The sequence below is a fragment of the Podarcis pityusensis genome (genome assembly GCF_964106645.2).
Source record: "Podarcis pityusensis genome assembly, chromosome: 7".
NCBI lineage: Eukaryota > Metazoa > Chordata > Lepidosauria > Squamata > Lacertidae > Podarcis > Podarcis pityusensis.
Genome location: NC_138031.1, coordinates 10,321,169 through 10,333,875, shown reverse-complemented (window position 1 = coordinate 10,333,875; position 12,707 = coordinate 10,321,169). Strand labels below are relative to the sequence as shown.

At 48.5% G+C, this 12,707-nt stretch overlaps 1 protein-coding gene across 2 annotated transcripts in view; it reads right to left on the bottom strand.

Moving 5' to 3' along the window:
• Positions 1-11,115, bottom strand: part of ST3GAL1 (ST3 beta-galactoside alpha-2,3-sialyltransferase 1) — a 120,159-nt gene extending 109,044 nt beyond the window's left edge. Inside the window, exon 1 of one of the 2 annotated variants that reach the window (XM_081012764.1) lies at positions 10,654-11,115. The gene's annotated coding sequence lies outside the window, so the exon portion shown is untranslated. Of the gene's footprint in view, positions 1-10,564; positions 10,586-10,653 lie in introns of those variants that run through there. The other variant, XM_081012766.1, reaches the window with a different exon arrangement.
• Positions 11,116-12,707: the final 1,592 nt, after the last annotated feature.

Genomic DNA, 12,707 nt, shown 5'->3' with positions numbered 1-12,707 from the left:
TTAATGATGGAGACGGACTTGGATAGCCGCTGCTTTTTGTAGTTCTAGGGAAGAGGAAATAACCATGGTTGGGTTTCTCCTTCCCAGCAGCGTTAGGTTCCAAATGGCTCCTTAAACCATGATGGAAATGGAATGCCTAGTTGCCATGGGGGGGGGGGGGGCAGGTGGCTCAGAAGCCATGTTTTAGATACTTTTTGGTTCCTGAAATTCGTTCTGATTGTGCAGATAAAATATCATGGGTAGAATTCTACAGGATGTGTTGCTAGTGTGTGAAAACAGCCCAGATCCAAGGGTCCCCAGTCATGCACCTCCACATGACAGAGACATCAGGCACCATCCTGGCAACTTCATTTGGTCACATCTGGCTGATAGTCAGGTGCAAAATGCACCTGCCAAATTTCAAATGCTGCTTCCCAGTAGGCTAGGAGCTTGTCCTCCAACTTCTCAAGTTTGCTTCCCCAGCAAAAGGGGGTTCCGATTCACTGCCTCGTTCATAGAACACTTAAGAGTTTCTTTAGAATTTCTCTGAGTTCGGGGTTTGGAGGCTACCTTGCAGGTGGTGTGGTGTTCCTGCTCCACACACAAACTATTCTCTCCAGCACTCTAGCCTTCTGGATCTGAGAAAGTCTCATGACAAGAGTTGTCGCCTGACCATGTTCCCCCTGGGCCTCAGCTGAATCAAGGGCACCCAGGAAGGCTGCAAAGTGCAGACCACTGCAGAGATGATATGCAAAACTCCAAAAGGGACACTCGCAAAAATTACGTAAGCACAATGAAAGCCACGAGGTGGTCACCAAATTTTCCGATGCACGTTGTTTACTCCTGAACTGATGACGAATGGAGAGGAATTTTCAGCACAGCACTGCACTAGGCCTTGGTGCAATCTCATTCTTGCGAAGAATAAAAAAGAGCCTCATTTGAAAGTCTTGTTATCTCCTCCCACCTTCTGCTTGAAAACACAGAATCATGGTCTGCAACCAGCCAATTTTCCCCTAACACCCCCTTGGTTTTTTCCCCCCTCCTTTTTCTTTTACCATCTAGCCTGATGCAAAATGGTCAAAGGCCTGGAAACGATGCCTTATGAGGAATGGCTAAGGGAGCTGGGCATGTTTAGCCTGGAGAAGAGGAGGTTAAGGGGTGATATGATAGCCATGTTCAAATATATAAAAGGATGTCACATAGAGGAGGGAGAAAGGTTGTTTTCTGCTGCTCCAGAGAAGCAGACACGGAGCAATGGATCCAAACTACAAGAAAGAAGATTCCACCTAAACATTAGGAAGAACTTCCTGACAGTAAGAGCTGTTCGACAGTGGAATTTGCTGCCAAGGAGTGTGGTGGAGTCTCCTTCTTTGGAGGTCTTTAAGCAGAGGCTTGACAACCATATGTCAGGAGTGCTCTGATGGTGTTTCCTGCTTGGCAGGGGGTTGGACTCGATGGCCCTTGTGGTCTCTTCCAACTCTATGATTCTAAGAGATCGGTAGCACTCAAAAGCACTTAAATTCCTTCCGGGGGTCTGTACTTAACTCAAAAAGTCTGTAACTGGAGGCACCACTTCTGCACATGCACGCGGGGCGAAACCCGGAAGTATACACTTCTGGGTTTGCCGTGTTTGCAACCCGAAAGTTACGTATCCAGAGTGGTACGTAACTCGAGGGTCCACTGTACACTGGTGTGTAATAGTTTGGTTGGCTTAGTAAAGGTATTTTCCTCACGTGGAATTTTACCATATGCTAGTGGCCATCTGTGAACCAGGAAGAAGAACCCCTACTCAAATGTCATCTTTGCCATGTTTTCTCCCTTTCCACCTCAGTTCTCACATCTAGAATATGGGGATAACAGTACTGATCAAATTCTGTAGCTGTAAATTCTGTGCTCCAAAGGGAAGGACAAGAACCAATAGGTAGAAATGTGGGGCATGAGATTCTTCATCTTGAGCCCCACGTTGAGCACGATTCCTGCTTTGCAGGGGGTTGGACTAGATGTCCCTCCTGGTCCCTTCCAACTCAACCATGAACATGAGCATGAAATTTATTATGGTCAAAGACCAGCTTGAGAAACACAAATGGAACTACAATCCCAATAGGAAAACGAACATTTAAAACAATATACAACAATAGATTTTAAGTTTAAAAGTGTGATAGGCATATAAACACATAAAAACTTTTTAAGAGACTACCTTAGAGAAATGACCCAAAGTCGCCCGTGGGTCCGGGTTTAGGAATTTTCTTAACAAACTAGATTGAATCGGGGGATGGTCTGCACCTACAGATCTGTGCGCAGAATCTGGCAACAATCCGGGTCATCTTGGGGTCTTTGCCTAACAGGAGAAGATCAAAATTTTTGCTTTACCGGTCAGTAAGCCTCACCAGGGTGGCGCTGTGGGTTAAACCACAGAGCCTAGGGCTTGCCGATCAGAAGGTCAGCGGTTCAAATCCCTGCAATGGGGTGAGCTCCCGTTGCTCAGGCCCTGCTCCTGCCAACCTAGCAGTTTGAAAGCACGTCAAAGCGGGAAGGTAAACGGTGTTTCCGTGCACTGCTCTGGTTCACCAGAAGCAGCTTAGTCATGCTGGCCACCTGACCTGGAAGCTGTATGCCGGCTCCCTCGGCCAATAAAGCGAGATGAGCGCTGCAACCCCAGAATCGGTCACGACTGGACCTAATGGTCAGGGGTCCCTTTACCTTTAAGCCTCACCAGCAAGGGGTCAATGGTTTCTCTACATGCCTCATCATAAAAGGGACACCTAAAAAATATGTGTTCAGGGTTTCCTATATCCCCCAATGGAGAGGTGCAAGTTCTCTGGCCACCAACTCAACCGTTCTATGAACTTGTAAGGAAGAGGTTTCCGGCTAAACATCAGTGCAGCAGGCTCCTTTGAGGGTGGGCGGACTCTTTGCTGTAGGGAGTTCAGAGTGGCCCTCTTACCAGGAAGCCTGAAGTCTCCCGACCGAGCAGCCTATCAAAAGAAAAATGCAGCCAGCAGCCTACAAGGGGCAGTGTGCTTTGCAGCTGCTTTATAACACCCACTAATACAGCCCATAGCCGAGGATGGGGGTGCTCATGTTCGGCAGATTCCCATCGCCTCTGAAGATTTGCTCGGCATGCGTTCCTGACAGAGTAGAGGCAAACCTAATAATCAAACCGCATTCGTTATCCAGCATCCCTCTGATCAAGACGCACAAAGCCTCTAGGACAAAACAGATGCAGCTTTAGCCCGTGGTACCCAGTGATGGGCTCCTGTGGCTATAGAGCTCTCGGCCAAGTTGAGATGGGAAGAGGGATGCTGATCGGCAGCCTAAACCTGAGAAGCCCCTTGATTAATTTATCAGCGGCTACGAACGCTGGAGAGACCATCTGCTCGGTGAGAGACCAGAGCCCAATCTGCCAGCGATTTCCAATCTTAATTGCTGAATTAAAAAGAGACTTAATAAGAAGGGAAAGCCGCTTCCTAGACCATCAGCTGAAACTTGCTGTTTCGGAGGGAAAGGATGGCTGTACTTCAAAGGGAGGGGACCTCCTTCCATGGTTGGTGCCCGTTGCTTTGCCGCTTCTACAGTCTCTGCACATGGGATGAGTTCCCCCAGAGCTGCCCGTCTGCCACTGTCTTTCAGGGAGACAGTCAAGAGCTCTGTACAAACCCAGAAGAAGTGTGCCATTTACTGACTGAAGCTGCCTTACACAGAAGTATGACCATTGGTTCAGCTAACTCGGTCCTGTCTACAGTGACTGACAGGGTTTCAGGCAAGAGACTTTCTCACTCCTATCAGGAGTTGCTGGGACTTGATCCTGGGATCTTCTGCATGCAGAGAGCATGCTGCAGCAACGGGCCCCAGCTGGACAGAATGGGCAGCGGTTGAGAAAAACAGCAGGTGCCCAGAGAGTTTCAAATAATAATATAGTAATAATAATTTATTATTTGTACCCCGCCCATCTGGCTGGGCTTCCCCAGCCACTCTGGGCAGCTTCCAACAATGACTGAAAATACATCAAAATGGCACACATTAAAAACTTCCCTGAACAGGGCTGCCTTCAGATGTCTTCTAAATGTCAGGTAGTTGTTTATCTCTTTGACATCTGATGGGAGGGCGTTCCACAGGGCGGGTACCACTACCAAGTCAATGCAGGAATCTCAACTGAAACAACAATGACAGAGGACCACCCAACCTCTGCTTAAGAACCTCAAAGGAAGGTAAGTCCACCATCTCCCAAGGGAGATGAACAGCTCTTACTGTCAGAAAGCTCTTCCCGGTGCTTCGTCGGAATCTCCTTCCTTGTAACGTTGCAGTCAGCAGGGCCGTGCCTACTTCTTATCCAGACAAATTCTTAGAACTAGCAGCAAGAAGTGAAACTAGGTAAGAGCAATGCTTTTGCATTGACGGGGCTGTCTCAAAATTCATGCATGCAACAACAGAAGAAGAACATCAAGTTTTCAGCTGCTCAGAATGAATAATCTTCAGTATGAGATCTGCACTGGCCAGGAAACTGATCTTTTGTTTTACAAATATGTTGAATATCAGATGTGAACAAGAGCATAAAAGGGGAACTGAAGACTTATATGGTTTTTTTTAAAAAAATTCCTAGAAATGTGAACTGAAGAGCCCTAAGTTCAGAACGTCTCCATGAACTCACAAACAATACCAATTCCCCAGCTGCAATACATTTGTTCTATATTAGTTTTATTCCCCCCTTACAACTCTATACATTACAACAGTGCAGTGAAGTAGGTTAAAGAGAGAGAGAATGATTGACGCAGTGAGCAATGATTTGAAGCTGGGGCTTCTCCAGTCCTAGTTCAGAGCTAACCATTAGACTATAGGGACTCTCCCATAACACTGACCAACCTTATTTGTTGCAAAGCGTACCAGGGCAACTTTTTTTTTAGAATTTTCACATTGGTGTCTAGAGAATTATCATCGTAAGATCTTGATTCTCTCACCGCTGGACCTCAAATACACATATCCCAAGGTTAGGCAATATTGAACCACTAGTAGACTAGGTTTATTTTCTTTTTAAACTGGTGTATTTAGTAAGCATTCCCATCAGCTAACTGTTAAATACTCAAGCAGCAATTATGTCCAGGAGGATCCCTGTACAGCAGGTTTTTCTAGTTACACCTCTCCCCCTGCCTTAACTCAAAGTTAGGTTGGAGTTGTTTGTTTTTTTAAAAAAATGAGATGACCATTTATTTATTTAAAAGCATCCCAGAGTGGCTTACAAACAAGGAATTAAAAACAAGACAGTCCCTGCCCTCGGGTTTCTGGTTTTAAAAAGAACACAACACACAAGGCAAAAGGGACAGGAAGGGCAGAGGAGTGGGAAGCGCTCAAGTACCATTTCTTAAAGATCAGGTCTTATTAAAACTTACCAATGCCATTAGGTCCACTTCTAACATAAGGATAATATTCCTGCCTGGTCATATTGGTGTTCCATGACCATACAGACACATTCCTGATGTGCTATTCCTAGCAAATAAATCTTGAATAGTATTTCCCTGCATTGGACTAAGAAAACTAAGTCTTTGTAGCAAGGAAAAAATGGGAGTGCAAACCAATAGACCCAGCTGCAACCTCTAAATGTGAATACATATGATTTCAGGACAACACAGGATTCGCGTTAGTTTTTGTGGAATTTTTTTTAGAGTTTTGGGGCAGAACCACTCCTCACAAATGCTGCACTTCGTTTCCTAACACACTTCCAATTTTTGTACCTCTTTTCAAAACTCTGTATATTCCACTTGCAAGTTATTGCTGGCTATGAGGGCATCAAGGAAAGAAACTGGGGAGAACATCTGATAGCAAAAGCTCCAGATACCAAATATCACTTTGTTATGAAGTTTCTTAGGGAGCACTCTGAAGATCTGCATCTGCCAGAAGATTCCCAGCTTAGCTGCAGATACGCTTGCTTTTACAGTGGTACCTCTGGTTACGTACTTTATTTGTTCTGGAGGTCCATTCTTAACCTGAAACTGTTCTTAACCTGAAGCACTATTTCTGGGTTAGTGGAGTCTGTAACCTGAAGTGTCTGTAACCCAAGGTACCACTGTACCTTGTAAGTTGCTCATCCTGGCTATAAACTGAAACTGGTTGAGCCAACGCTGCTGTAAATCCCAAAAAAGGGGGGGGGGCATGGATGGGGCAGGACCAGGCAGAATGGGATTTAAACTGGATCTTACTCTGCTCAGCTCAATGTGACCAGGAAAAAGGGTACTGTAAGCCAAACACTTGTTTTAACGGCTTGCTTTCCCTCTGACAGGCTTGGGCCAGCTCAGCCAGCAGCCTTGGTCTTGAATGGGGTCTGGATGTGGCAGAGCTTTATGCAAGCTTAATTTATGGAGGTCCTGGGCTGCCCAGACAAGAGCCCCCTCTTGGCCTCGCTGATGGGGTCCAAAGGAAAGCAGAGCAAGATGTTTGGCACCAGCTTGGCTGCAGGAGTTGCCAGAAGGCAGAGTACAAGGCACCATCCTCCCGTCTTGGGGACTCCAATCCGGATTTGTGTAGGGTTTGTTCCTCAGCCTTTTCTTCTCCCGAAGATGTCCCGCAAATGCAATGGAGGCTTCGGATCAGAGTTTTCCTTCTCCTAGATGGGCTTCCTTCACAGGTGGACGAGCCCCATGTGCCCCTCACTTCCCTCTACAGCACGTGCAGAAACCCCCTTCCTGACCGCTGGACCCACTTTTGGTCTCATCCGCTCAATCTACCAGAGCCTGTCTTTTCATGCAGGGGAAGCCCCTAACTCACTGAGGGTTTGAGACCCATCAGCTGCCTTCACCTGCTTTAGCCGGCCAGATGAAGCCGTTCCCTGGGAGTGGCCTCTGTTGCATGTTGACAGCCTCTAGGAGCCACAGGTGAGAACTGAGTGCAGGGTAGAGACCAAAGGTGACTGAACTACCTCAGAAGGGGCATCATAGTACAGTGGTGCCCCGCAAGACGAATGCCTCGCAAGACAAAAAACTTGCTAGACGAAAGGGTTTTGCGTTTTTTGAGTCGTTCCGCAAGACGAATTTCCCTATGGGCTTGCTTTGCAAGACGAAACGTCTTTTTCTTAAGGCCGCTAAGCCATTAATAGCCGTTAATAGCTGCTAATAGCCGTGCTTTGCAAGACAAAAAAACCGCAAGACGAAGAGACTCGCAGAACGGATTAATTTCGTCTTGCGAGGCACCACTGTACCAAAGATACTACCCCTGCCCTAACACCCCACACACTTCAGATTTACTATTCGATAGGGGTGCCAACTTTAATAAAATATTGGTGGGCCCATACATTTTTTATTATATATATATATATATATATATATATATATATATATATGCCCCACCCAACATAATCACTCACAAGACACGGCACGCACACAAACCATTTGAATGGCAATGTCCATCAACTTTGGGGGGCCCAGCCCCCTCAAATATTTTATTGGGGGGGGCGAAGGGACCTCAGCCCCTAGGAGTTGGCTCCTATGCTACTCAGATATAATGACTTCGGCTATGAAGGACTTGCTCACAAATTTACTGACAGCTGCATGAATTATTATAGCTAGAAAGCGGAAGGGGCAAGGGGAATATAAAATGGAAGAATGGTATAAAAAGGTGTGGGGTATAGCTAATAATGATAAAGTAACATGTGCCATTAAGGTAAGACTGGGAATATGCAGGAGAAATGATTCTGAGGAGTTATGGAGGGGGTGTTTGTAGAATCAGATGTCAAGGAAATAAACTACTATCTGACTTTTAGAAGACATTGGAAGGCAGCCCTGTTTAGGGAAGTTTTTAATGTTTGATGTTTTATTGTATTTTTAATATTGTGTTGGAAGCCGCCCAGAGTGGCTGGGGAAACCCAGCCAGATGGGTGGGGTATAAATAATAAATTATAATTATTAGTACTGTTAAAACAGAAAGGGGTCAAACCATCACAAGAGGGGTTGAAATTTTGGGAGGCTGGATAGTTACAATGGAATGGTCTCGGTGGTGGGGTGCACATTTTTATTATTTATGATTCTTACTTTGTCAAAATAAAACCAAATTAATTTTTTAATAATATATAATGATTTCCCCTTTGTTAGCTTGTAAGAGGATTGATTGAGCTGAATGAATCCCTAACTGAGAACTCATCTCCGTCAGTAACTAAGACTACAAACCTAAACACATTTACTAGAGAATAAGCCCTAATGAACATAGTGGGACTTTGGGTTAGTCGGCGTGGTTCCACCCAGATGTTGTTGGACTCCAACCCTCAACAGCTCCAGTTAGGCAGTCAACGAAGAGTCTACCACATCTGGAAGTTGACACACCCCTTATCTGCAAGACAGCAATAATGCTTACCTACCCAATTAAGTTGCTGTAAAGACAACTTGAGTAATATGTGTGAATTACTTTGAAGACCAACATTTATTTCTCTAATTTGAAATGATTTATACACCACCGTTCAACACTCCGAACTTACAAGAAAAAAAATAAACAGATAAAAAATAAACAGCCAGCAAGAGCTTAAAGGAATTCTCTAAATGTCACATATATTGTGTGCAATCGCCAGTACATGGTCTTCAAGAGAGAGAAATCTCACCATCCCATACATATGCATACAGAATTTTATTTAAATACTGCATTACCACAGTTCAAACCATGCTCAAGGCAGCGAGCGACGTGGAAAAAATACGTAGCTGCAACATAGCATGACAAAAGCAGTCATACTGAAGCACTGAAGGAAAACCCCACTTTTTAAATTCCCGATTGCAAGTTTATTGGGACAAACTGGTCAAAGTCAACACGCACAAGAGCTCCGTGCCTTCACGGGTGACGCTGGGGAATGCAAACTGGTGTTGAGCTGCTGCAAATTTACACCGGATCCAAACTCTATTTGGCAGGGGAGGCTATGGCAGCCTAAGCCTGTGGCAGAGGGGGAAAAAGGCCTTAAAGTGATGTTGGAGTCTCATCACCCTTTGTTTAGCCAGGACCAAGCTCTGCCACGGATGAGAGAGTTAAGGAAGCTTGCAGCTCACCTGAGCTGGGAATCTCCCAGCTCAGCGGGAGATCTGCTGGACTCTAACCAGCTCATCCCTTCAGATCTTGCTGTAGGATGGCTTTCTTAGGGCTGCAATTCCACTTTAGTCATACTCCCAAGTAGACACATTGAAACAAACAGGCACTAGCTTTGAGCCACTATGGATGGCAACTGCAAGTATAATTCTGACGGCACCACCGAATGGTTTTACCTGCCACACATCGGGAGCAGAAGGTAAAGCCCAGGTAAAGCGTCACCTGAGGAGGTGAGGGGCTGGTTTGGAGGCAGGCTGAGACACAACTACTCATTTTTTATTATTATTTCAAGGTTGAGTACACGGTTCTCCTCCCCTCATCTCATCCTCACAACCACCCTGTGAGGCAGGTTAAGCTAACAGATGGTAGCCCAAGGCTACGCAGTGAGTTTCATGGCTGGGGGAGTGGGGTTCAAACCCACATCTCCCAGGGCTTATCTCCCCGCTCCGGACCTATTTCTGCAGCCGGGGGCGGGGAACTTAGCGCTGGAGTTGCAGAAAGTCTTCAAAGTAGAAACACGTGGCGGAGCTCGCTTCCTGCGTCAACTGAGTCGCTTCCACAAAACGGATCGCCTCGCCGCGTTTCTGCAGCGAGCTCGAAGTTAACTTCCTTTCCCCACCGCACCCTTTTCGGAAACCGGACGGGCGAAGTTTGCAACTCTGCGCCCCTCACCCCTTCTCCAAACCAACATCTCTGGAGAGAGAGATCCCCGGCCCCTCGCTCCCTATCCAAGGGCAGGATCTCTCCCTACACACGCCTTGTCCACCCCGCTGCCCTTCTAGAGAAACAGAAAGCGAGAAGAGATAATAAGGGAAGGAAGGAAGGGGTGAGAAGGCGCCGAGGCGCCGCTCGGACTCCGGGCTCGCCGGCCACCAGGCGGGGGCGGCAAACAGCCAACCCCTTCCCCAAACCCCCTGAAGGGCTAAGCCGAGAGAGAGGCGGAAGACGGAGAGGCCGGACCCAGGAGAAAACTGGAAAGCGACTTGCTCGCCAACCCACCCACGCCTCGCGCGGCTGCTGTTTTAAATCGAGAGGGAGAGAGGCGAGTGGGCAGCTCTAGGGGGACGAGACTGCCCGGCTGAGGCCACAACTCCGCCGGGAAGAGTCGGCGTCTTCCTCCGACACCGCGCCCCGCATCTGCGCGCCGGGCGCGGAGATCCTTTTTTGGGGGGGGGGGGTCGCCGCGGAGCGCGCTTGTCCCGTTGGGCCGAGTCCGGAGAACGAAATGGTCGCCACTCCCCTTCCCGTTACCCCTTTTTTGAAACATACAAACACAGGCAGGCACACCCCCCTCTCGGCGAGCTGGGCCCCCACTTCCCGTCTCTCTTAAAAATCCTGGTTCATAGGAAGCGGTCCCCACTCCACTCCGCTACATCATGTCCCTGCTACGCCCCGGCCGCCGAGCGGCTTGACCCATTCCGGTTCGGAGATCTCCACTCTCTAGAAACAGATCTCGCCTCAACCGGTGGACACAGCTGCCTTTAAGCCCGAAGATACACACACACACCCGACCCCGTCGCCAATTCTACTCCTCTACCTTGTAGAGTCCCTTTCCCCGCCTCTCCTCCTTTCTCTGCGGATCCGGGAAGGAGAGATCCCTGGCGCGCAATGCCGCCGGGCACTCACCGCGTCCGGAGAGGCTGCTGGCGCCGCCGCTGCTGCTGCTGCTTCCCGGCAGCTCTCATCGCCTTTGCACGCCGCCTTCTCCTCCTGCTCCTCCTTTGTCCTTCCAAAGTACCCGCCGCCGCCGAGCCACGACGGAGGCACCTCCCCAATCCTAGGCAAGGAGGGGGATCCTCTTGCTCTGCTCTGATCTGCTCTCCTCCCCTCGCTCTCGTTCCCGGGGCGGCAGCAGCAGCAACAATGCACTCTCCAAGCGCTGCCTCGGCTTCTTCCTTTCCTCCCTTCCTAATATAGCGCTCCCTCCCCGAGAAAGCCACGTGGATGGGAGAGGGAGGCAGACAGACGTCGAGAGAGCGAGCGCGCAAAAACGCACAGGCGAGGGGCGCAGCGCAGGCTCCTCCTCGCTCGCAGGCAGGGACCGAGAGAGAAGGACAGCGGGAGGGCGTGTGTGTGTGTGTCGGTGCTTTTAAAACATCGACCGACTAGAGCCCTCGGCTGATCTGGCAGGAGGGAGAGAGAGAATGTGGAACGAGTTAAAGGGGGCTTTGCGCCAGGCAGAAATAAATACGGCCCATGTGGGACTCAGCAGGTTTCTGGCACGTGTGAGAGGGGAGGGTTCCCGGGCCCGGTTTAATTTATTCCTCGGCCATGTGTGGAGAGCGAAGGGTGGAGTTACAAGTTGCTCTCTCCCTCTCTCTCCCCCCTCCCCGGCCTTCTAAAACTAGCAACTGGATGATAATCCAGTCCTCAAGAGAGCGAGAGTCCAGTTTGCCAAAGTTCCCGTCTGGCAGCGCCGGCGCAACAGCCGTCTTGTTTCCAAAGCAGCCCCGGAGAAGCCCTGGTCGGTTTTCGTAAAGACTGAAAACAGTGGGTTGTGCCCTGCGCGAGGGCAAGAGGCTTCTCCCCCGCTCCTTCGCCTCGGGCTATTTAGTCGGGTGCCAGATCCCCCTGGGATCCCCCTCCTTGGTGGAGTCTCAATACGGAGTTGGGGGCAAGAGGATTCCCCGGGAAAGTCGTGGCAATGCCCAGTTAAACTGATAAGAGCACCGCCGCTGCGCGTTGCAATGCCGATGTGCCGGCTTTGGGTGCTGTGCGGGAGAGAAGAGTTTTGAGAACTGAAGAAAGATGCAGAGAGAAAGAAGGGGGAGTTGAAATACTGTAGGCAGGAGACTGGGGAAGGCGAGAGCTTAGCAGTGAGATGGGCGTGAGAGGTAATGGAGACCGTGCGAGAGCGACGGCTCAGAGCAGAGGACTGGGGGGGGGGCAGCTATTCTCTCCCCCCCCCCCCAGTAAATACAAATTAATACAAATCTGAGGTTGTGACCTCCCTAACAAGAATCCTGGCTATGCCTATGACACAGGATGTGGGTATGTGGAATATAGCAAGATGGATTTTCATATATAAATATTTGCACTCATTTTATTTAATCCCATTCATGAATCACTTGCTATGAAACATCACCAAACGATCAACATTAACAATATATATCTATAAACAATAGAGAAACCACACCTGTTTCTCTAATCCTCCATCTCCCTTCCCTGTATTTGATGGTCAGGCTGCTGAATCACTTCCCTGGTTTGTCAAAAGTCTGCTGCTATGTTTTTAGTTGCTTGAGATTTTATGGTTCCAATATACAGTGGTACCTCTGGTTACGTACGTAATTCGTTCCGGAGGCCCGTTCTTAACCTGAAGCACCACTTTAGCTAATGGGGCCTCCCGCTTCCGTGCCGCCACTGCGCGATTTCTGTTCTCATCCTGAAGCAAAGTTCTTAACCCGAGGTATTATTTCTGGGTTAGCGGAGTCTGTAACCTGAAGCGTATGTAACCTGAAGCGTCTGTAACCCGAGGTACCATTGTATGGTGTGTGGTAGTATTTGCTATCTCTTTGTAAACGGCTTAAGAGACTGGGCCTGTCTTAAGCTGCATCTAAATAGGTCTGAAAACAAATATGAAACTGTCACCTATGTCACCTATAAAAAACCATTTCAAATCCAATGCACGTACACCTGGGGCATGGAAAAGGCAGAGAGGTGGCTCAGTCAAGGACACAAGG